The sequence below is a fragment of the Bos grunniens genome, chromosome 3, assembly GCF_055505025.1.
Source record: "Bos grunniens cultivar Pamir isolate PY7600 chromosome 3, Bosgru_T2T1.0, whole genome shotgun sequence".
Taxonomy (NCBI): Eukaryota; Metazoa; Chordata; class Mammalia; order Artiodactyla; family Bovidae; genus Bos; species Bos grunniens.
In genome coordinates, this window is record NC_141167.1 from 56551830 (window position 1) to 56561647 (window position 9818).

Below are 9818 nucleotides of genomic sequence, written 5' to 3' on the forward strand. Positions count from 1 at the left end.
CCTGTGAAGATGTACAGGCATGCAATGGGGGAAGGGAGGGAGGCTTAAAAGGGAGTGGACATGTGTATACTTATGACTGATTCATGTTACTGTACAGCAGAAACAAATACAACATTGTAAAGCAATTATCCTCCAATTAAAATGTTTAAAAATGAGTAAAGTACCATTTTTAAACACGGAATTGTATATAGATAAAATTCAATTTACTAATTTGTTCAACTTTATACATATTTTTGAGCTGCAAACAGATATACAATTTATTTTTATTATTGTAATATAATGTAATGAATGTCCTCCCTCCAAATTTGCCTGATTCAGAAAATACATCTACTTTATATGTGTTTATTCTGTTCGAAATTCATTATAGGCAAGGGAAAACTAATCATACTTCACTCTTTTATCAGAAAATGGAGCCTATAATGAACTTGAGGGAGCATGAAATGAAAGTGTTATTTGCTCAGTCGTGTCCCACTCTTTGCAACCCCATAGACTGTAGTCCACCAGGCTCCTGTTGTCTATGGAATTCTTAGGCAAGAATACTGGATTGGGTAGCCATTCCCTTCTCCAAGGCATTTTCCCCACCCAGGGATAGAACCTGTATTTCCTGCATTACAGGCCGATTCTTTACCATGTAACATTGTTGTTGCTGTTGTTAAGTCGCTGCAGTCGTGTCCGGCTCTAGGCGACCCCATAGACAGCAGCCCCCCTGGTTCCCAGGTTCCCCCCTCCCTGGGATTCTCCAGGCAAGAACACTGGAGTGGGTTGCCATTTCCTTCTCCAATGCGTGAAAGTGAAGTCGCTCAGTTGTGTCCGACTCTTCGCGACCCCATGGACTGCAGCCTACCGGGCTCCTCCATCCGTGGGATTCTCCAGGAAAAAGTACTGGAGTGGGGCGCCATCGCCTTCTCCGACCATGTAACATTAGGGACTGGCAAAATATTATACCTTGAAAAAGATAGAATGGAACTAACAGTAAAGGTGAGTGGATCTCTTTATTTACTCAGGAAATAAAGAGATACTCAAAATACTCAGGGTTTTGAACAAAATCGTATAGCTGAAAGTTACACTTTTTTTCTTTTTTTTCAATTCTGGGAAATATGGGTAATCTCTCTGGCTTATTTCATAGAGTTGTTATCAATGTGAAGCAAATCAAATATTTGTCAAGTTGTTTGAAATCAAAGATAAGGGAAGATATTAACATGTATTTGGCTATGATCAATCACAGTTTGGATTGATCACTACAAACTGTGGAAAATTCTGAAAGAGATGAGAATACCACACCACCTGACTTGCCTCTTGAGAAACCTGTATGCAGGTCAGGAAGCAACAGTTAGAATTGGACATGGAACAACAGACTGGTTCCAAATAGGAAAAGGAGTACGTCAAGGCTGTATATCGTCACCCTGCTTATTTAACTTATATGCAGAGTACATCATGAGAAACGCTGGGCTGGAAGAAGCACAAGCTGGAATCAAGATTGCCGGGAGAAATATCAATAACCTCAGATATGCAGATGACACCACCCTTATGGCAGAAAGTGAAGAGGAACTAAAGAGTCTCTTGATCAAAGTGAAAGAGGAGAGTGAAAAAGCTGGCTTAAAGCTCAACATTCAGAAAACGAAGGTCATGGCGTCCAGTCCCATCATTTCATGGCAAATAGATGGGGAAACAGTGGAAACAGTGGCTGACTTTATTTTTCTGGGCTCCAAAATCACTGGATGGTGATTGCAGTCACGAAATTAAAGGACGCTTGTTCCTTGGAAGGAAAGTTATGACCAACCCGACAGCATATTAAAAAGCAGAGATATTACTTTGCTGGCAAAGGTCTGTCTAGTCAAGGCTATGGTTTTTCCAGTAGTCATGTATGGATGTGAGAGTTGGACTGTGAAGAAAGCTGAGCACCGAAGAATTGATGCTTTTGAACTGTGGTGTTGGAGAAGACTCTTGAGAGTCCCTTGGACTGCCAGGAGATCCAACCAGTCCATCCTAAAGGAGATCAGTTCTGGGTGTTTATTGGAGGGATTGATGTTGAATCTGAAACTCCAATACTTTGGCCACCTGATGAATAGAGCTGACTCATTGGAAAAGACCCTGATGCTGGGAAAGATTGAAGGCCGGAGGAGAAGGGGACAACAGAGAATGAGATGTTTGGATGGCATCGCTGACTCAATGGACATGAGTTTGGGTGAACTCCAAGAGTTGGTGATGGACAGGGATGCCTGGCATGCTGGGCTTCATAGGGTCGCAAAGAGTCTGACATGATTGAGCGACTGAACTGAACTGAATCACAGTTTGCATAACAGCACAAAATACAAAATATCCAATTTTATTTTTTATTTCTGTGACCATTATCATTGGCATCTAAATCTACCTTGCTGAATTTTGCGTTGGCCTAATGTGGTTACCACTTCCAAAAATTTATGTTTGCCCTCTCTACCACTCATAGAACATTCAGCCTGAATCTGTTTCAGTTCATGTTAAAGTTTGTCCTGAATTGCTTTCAGATGCAAGGCAGCTGAAACTTATTTAATAGAAAACCTAAGGGCAGTTGAGTGCTGCTGCATTCTTGGCAAGTTTTAGGCATATCTAATTTCAAATTTTAGGCATGTATAAGAAAAAAGGGTGTCAGAGTGAGATTCAGAGTACAGTGTTCATTTTACCAAAGAGAAGAGACTATGATCATAGCATTCTGATACTTCATTTACTAAATACATTGTTTTTTTATTAATATCTTTGGAAAGTTGCTTCAGCTCAATTCTCTGAATTTTAAAGCATAAATATAAGTTCAAAATGTGCAATGTGCTGTACAATAAAGTAGAATCGCAATGGACTTAGCCCAGAACATCTGTTCTTCTTGCCAATACCCCTATGGGCATACCCTTTAGTCTTTTGTTTTTAGATGACAGCAGACCATGGTGATAATGAAATTTCTAAAATAAACACAACTACTCTCTCTGGAAATTTGGTTCCACCTATTCTCTTTAAAAAATTCATTTAAATCAACTAAAATGAAAGTGCTTAACAAGGGCATACTATGAGTTTAGGAGTTTCTTTCTAACACATCCAAAGTTTTCTTCAATCTGTATTATAAAAACGATGCCTTGATCAGATCTCACCAATTCAAAACGCTGGTTTTAAAGGTTAACTTGAAGCATTTGGCAAGAGATAAAATACATTTTTTTTTCTAATTTCTTAATTTGATGGTTTTAAAAAATTTCTAACAAAGCCCTAACTGAACAGGCTGTGACCTTCTTGGTCATGTTAATCAACTATTATTTGCAGTTTGGGGCCTCTCAAGTGGCTCAGTGGTAAAGAATTTGCCTGCCAACCCAGTTAGACAGGAGACACAGGTTTGATCCCTGGGTCAGGAAGATCCCATGGAGGAGGAAATGTCAACCCACTCCAGTATTCTTTGCCTGGAAAATCCCATGGACATAGGATACTGGCAGGCTACAGTCCATGGGGTTGTAAAGAATTGGACACAACTGGAGCATGCATGCTAATCCCCTATAATTTAAAACACATTAATAAAAATAAAACTCAAAGCTATCAAAATTCATTAGTTACCAAATGAACAATATTCCTATGGCATTTATTTAGGTAAAGCAAGCTGATTTACACTTTTCATATGGGTATTTTGGCTATGTGTAGGCATAGCCTACATATTTTGGAGAAGGAAATGGCAACCCACTCCAGTGTTATTGCCTGGAGAATCCCAGGGACGGGGGAGCCTGGTGGGCTGCTGTCTATGGGGTCTCACAGAGTCGGACACGACTGAAGCGACTTAGCAGCAGCAGCAGCAGCAACCTACATATTTACTATGCTTTGATCACAGTGCACTCTAACATTCCCAGGAAAAATAATATGTTGCTGCTAAGTTGCTTCAGTCGTGTCCAACTCTTTGCGACCCGATGAATTGCAGCACGCCAGGCCTCCCTGTCCATCACCAACTCCCAGAGTTCACTCAAATTCATGTCCATCGAGTCAGTGATATCATCTAGCCATCTCATCCTCTGTCGTCCCCTTCTTCTTCTGCCCCCAATCCCTCCCAGCATCAGGGTTTTTTCCAATGAGTCAACTCTTCACATGAGGTGGCCAAAGTATTGGAGTTTCTGCTTCAGCATCAGTCCTTCCAATGAACACCCAGGACTGATCTCCTTTAGGATGGACTGGTTGGATGTCTTTGCAGTCCAAGGGACTCTCAAGAGTCTTCTCCAACACCACAGTTCAAAAGCATCAATTCTTCGGCACTCAGCTTTTTTCACAGTCCAACTCTCACATTCATATATGACCACTGAAAAAACCATAGCTTTGACTAGATGGACCTTTGTCAGCAAAGTAATATTTCTGCTTTTCTCTATGCTATCTAGGTTGGTCATAACTTTCCTTTCAAGGAGTAAGCGTCTTTTAATTTCATGGCTGCAATCACCATCTGCAGTGATTTTGGAGCCCCCCAAAATAAAGTCTGACATTGTTTCCACTGTTTCCCCGTTTCCCATGAAGTGATGGGACCGGATGCCACGATCTTAGTTTTCTGAATGCTTGTTCATTAAATTTACATGGAAAATGCAGTGGAAAGTGCATTCATTTACTTGGATAATTGAGGCCTCAAGCTAGATCATTTCAGTAACTTTACAGATAATTGAGGCAAGATTTTACTTTTTTCTTTCCTATAGTTCATGAACCAAGAACTTCCAGATGTTCAAGCTGTATTTAGAAAAGGCAGAGGAACCAGAGATCAAACTGCCAACATCTATTGGATTATAGAAAAAGGAAGAGAGTTCCAGAAAAGCATTTACTTATGCTTTATCAACTACGCCACAGCCTCTGACTGTGTGGAACACAACAAACTGTAGAAAATACTTAAAGAGATGGGAATACCAGACCATCTTACCTGCGTCCGGAGAAATCTGTATGCAGGTCAAGAAGCAACAAGTAGAACTGGAGATGCAATAACAGACTGGTTCCAAATTGGGAAAGGAGTACATCAGCTGTATATTGTACCTTGCTTATTTAACTTATATGCAGAGTACATCATTTGAAATGCTGAGCTGGACAAAGCAGAACCTGGAATAAAGATTGCTGGGAGAAATATCAGTAACCTCAGATATGTAGATGATGCCACTCTTATGGCAGAAACCAAAAAGGAACTAAAGAGCCTCTTGATGAAAGTGAAAGAGGAGAATGAAAAAGTTGGCTTAAAACTCAACATTCAAAAAATGAAGATCATGGCATCTGGTTCAATCACTTCATGACACATAGATGGGGAAACAAAGGAAACAGTGACAGACTATATTTTCTTGAGCTCCAAAATCACTGCAGATGGTGACCAGCCATGAAATTTAAAGACACTTCCTCCATGGAAGAAAAGCTATGACCAGCCTAGACAGCTTATTAAAAAGCAGAGACATTACTTTGCCAACAAGGGTCTATCTAGTAAAAACTATGGTTTTCCCAGTAGTCATGTATGGGTATGAGAGTTGGACCATGAAGAAAGCTGAGTACTGAAGAATTGATGCTTTTGAACTGCAATGTTGGAGAAGACTCTTGAGAGTCCCTTGGACTGCAAGGAGATCCAACCAGTCCATCCTAAAGGAAATCAGTCCTGAATATTCACTGGATGGACTGATGCTGAAGCTGAAGCGCCAATACTTTGGTCACTTGATGCAAAGAGCTGACTTATATGAAAAGACTCTGATACTGGGAAGGATTGAAGGCAGGAGGAGAAGGGGACGACAGAGGATGAGATTGTTGGATGGCATCACTGATTTGATGGACATGAGTTTGTTCAAGCCCCGGGAGTTGGTGATGGATAGGAAAGCCTGTTGTGCTTAGTCATGGGGTTGCAAAGAGTCAGACACTACTGAGCAACTGAACTGAACTGATCCTTAAATGATCTTGATAATTGCTTCTTTTTCACTTGATTTTATGTGTGAAGAAAAAAAGTAGAAAAATTCCTCATAGTTTTCAAAATATTTTTTCCTATTGCCATTTTGCTCAAAAAGTCCTTTTTTTTTTGCATTATATCTGAGAGACTTAATAAATAATAGTTAACTGATTCCCTCCAAAGAATGAAGTTGTAGGGATACACACACACACAAATGTATATCTTGTGTATATATGTACATGTGTACTTTTACACATATGGGCTTCCCTGGCGGCTTAGTGGTAAAGCACCCTCCTACCAATGCTAGAGACACTGGTTTTATCCCTGAGTTGGAAAGATCCCCTGCAGAAGGAAACAGTAGCCCACTGCAGACACCACGACTTAGTGGCTAAACAACTATTACATATATCAAATCCAATAGAGATAAAAATTCCCAATCAGGAAAATATTACATATATCAAATCCAGTAGAGATAAAAGAATCCCAGTCATCTAGTCACTAGGGTTAGGGTTAGGGTTGTATATAGGGTCATATATATATATATATATATATAACCCTATATACATACTATATATATATATATACTATATATATATATATATAGTGGGTTTCCCTGGTGGCTCAGGCAGTAAAGCATCTACCTGCAATGCAATAGACCTGGTTTCAATTCCTGGGTTAAGAGGATCCCATGGAGAAGAGAATGGAAACCCACTCCAGTATTCTTACTTGGAGAATTCCATGGGGAGAGTAGCCTTGCCAGCTACTGCCATGAAGTTGCAGCGTCAGACACAACTGAGTGACTAACACATTCACTTCTCACTTTTCATACATATATAGTATTACATGTATGTTATATGTGTATAAACATATATATAATAGTTGGCAATGGGAGCAACACAAGCAGTTAGGTGAGAAGCTGATGACATAGCAATGGGTTGCCTTTATATGTGGCACACCTTTGATGGTAAACTATGTAAACAGCACAGAACCAAATATCAGGACATTAGAAAGTCTCCTAGCAAGCCTCCACAGAGGCCTATTGGTGGACTTTGTCAATGAAACAGAAACCATGTATGAGTCTGTCTGGGCACTCCACATCTCATTTTCCCGGTCATCTGAAATTTATCCTATTCCAATAAAAATTTACTTATTTTCAAAAAGATCATGTTTTCTCTTAGGCCTCCTGAACCTATAGTCATTAAAGTCTCAATCAACATGATAGCTTCTTTCTGTCTTCCTCATATATTTTGATATTTATTTTCTCTGCCTCTACCACGCATTCCAAAGATGGGTATCTGGACTGGTATTACCCAACAGAACTTTCTGCACTGAGAGAGTTGTCTTAATTCTGCACTGTCCATTTCAATAATCTTTAGCTATATGTGTTAATGAGTTATGGCTAATGCAACTGTGGGACTGTATTTTTAGTTTTGTTTAGGTTTAATTGCTCAACATGTAAATTGAGATATCCGCAGTGGCTTATGGTTATCATATAGGAAAGTGAAGCTGTGGACCTTGACATTACTATAAATGTATAAAGTACAACATCACAATGTAAAGCATTCTACTCTTGGTCCATCAGTCCAGCTCCTATAATCTAATACTTTGCTTAAATATTTGATCAGACTCAGCAAGTACTCTAGCCTACTCTTAGCTGCTTCTTAGAGTTACTTCCTTCTTTCTTAGTTAAATTTTATTGTATAGTATTGTGATCACTATCTTGTGCCATTTCTCTTCTGTTGTACTCCACTGATAAAACTACAATCTCTAACCCAACTTATTGTAAATTTCATATGAAAGTGAAGTAAGCCAGAAAGAAAAATACCAATACAGTATACTAACACATATATATGGAATTTAGAAAGATGGTAACAATAACCCTGTATACGAGACAGCAAAAGAGACACTGATGTATAGAACAGTCTTCTGGACTCTGTGGGAGAGGGTGGGATGATTTGGGAGAATGGCACTGAAACATGTATAATATCATATATGAAATGAGTTGCCAGTCCAGGTTTGATGTACGATACTGGATGTTTGGGGCTGGTGCACTGGGATGATCCAAAGGGATGGTACGGGGAGGGAGGAGGGAGGAGGGTTCAAGATGGGGAACACGTGTATACCAGTGGTGGATTCATTTTGATATATGGCAAAACCAATACAATATTGTAAAGTTAAAAATAAAAATAAAAAAAAGAAGACTCATTAAATGGTCTGGAAGAAAAAAAAAAAAAAAACACAGATGTGCTGACCCTTCTCCCTTTAAATTTAAGACCGTGTATTATTCTACACTTTCAAAGTAATCTTATTATGCCTTTATTATTGTTCATGCTCCTGCTTGTGAGAATGACCAGTTCATATCATAAGTCTCCACAAATATCAAAATTCCTTCTTCTATCCTCAGTGACACTTGATTATATCACCTAACAGTTCACTGAGGAAGGAAGAATTATCAGATAAGTCTACTTCATCAACTTAGTGAAAAATCCTACCTACATCTTGTTGAATGTCCTTCCTTTTTCTGAAATGCACCTAAAGAAGGCCAAACTTAGCAATTTTATACTTACTGTACTCTGTCTCCTAAAAATTGTCTTAAGTTGGCTTGCTTCCTGTTATTCTTAGTTTAAAGTAAAAGGGCATCCCCTTAGTGGGACCTTCTTTGATATACCCCCTCCCTTGATTGAACCCATTAATATCCATCTCGTTGTCTTGCTTGATTGTTTTTATGGTATGATGACTTCATGAATGTATTTTGTCTGTTGGTTTACTTGTATACAGTCTGTCATCTCTATGAGATTAGTTAAGCTCTTTATGAGCATGGGTAGGTACTGTGTGTTAGTTACTTTATCCTCAGCAATTCGAATAGTGCCTAGAATATTGGAGGACTCTAAAATACTTATTGAATGGATAAATAAGGGTAGGGAATGAGATCAAAGAAATTGTTCTTTTGTGCTCAGCTCAACCAAAGTATCATCTTCTTTTGAATTATTCCCTCTTCTCTACTCATGCCCACAGTTCTAGAAAAAGTGTCTCTCTTCAAAGAGTTGGACACGACTGAGAGACTGAGCACTATCTTTGTGGTAGTTTAGTCACTAAGTTCTGTCTGACTCTTATGACCCCATGACTTGTAGGCTTCCAGGCTCCTCTGTCCATGGGATTCTCCAGGCAAGAATAGCAGAGTGGGTAGCCATTTCTTTCTCCAGGGGACCTCCCCAACCCAGGGAGTGAACGCTGACCACCTGTATTACAGGAGGTCTCCTGCACTATACGTGGATTCTTTATAGACTGAGCCACCAGGAAAGCCTGAGCACTAGCCATAGTCTAATATAATAATATCTCATAGTAAGCAGTTTATTGATACATTTGTCACAAACTTTCTTAAATTTAGAGATCTCAAAATGCCATACTGGGCTATTTTTCTTCTTTCCCTAATGCCCTTTGCCTGTTGACATTCATCTCTACTGTTTACTTCATATCCTTTTACCAAGCATTATCCTTCTTCAAAATTTCCTATCACAGTAAACAGAACACCAGACACTTAGCATCTTAGCTATGAGATGTTATGACTAAATCTTTTCTTTTTCTTCCCATATTTAAATCCTCACCAAATCTTGACAGTTCTGTTTCCAAAACACATTGGAAAACACTTCACTTCTTTTTGTCACTACGGCCTTGCCTCTTGTGCATTTATCATTCTGGCATGAACTTTTGAAATAACCAAATAACTAGTCCCTTTGGTCTACAATTTCCCCCCTCCAGTCTGTTTTCCACATTGTGGTTGAATGGTTCATTTAAATAGAACATCTGATTATATTACTCTACTGCTATAAATTATCCTTTAATTATTGTAAAAATTATTTCATGAAGACCTATATTTAATAGCTAACATGGTCTAAACATACCTACCTCTCCAGAATTGAGAAACACCACT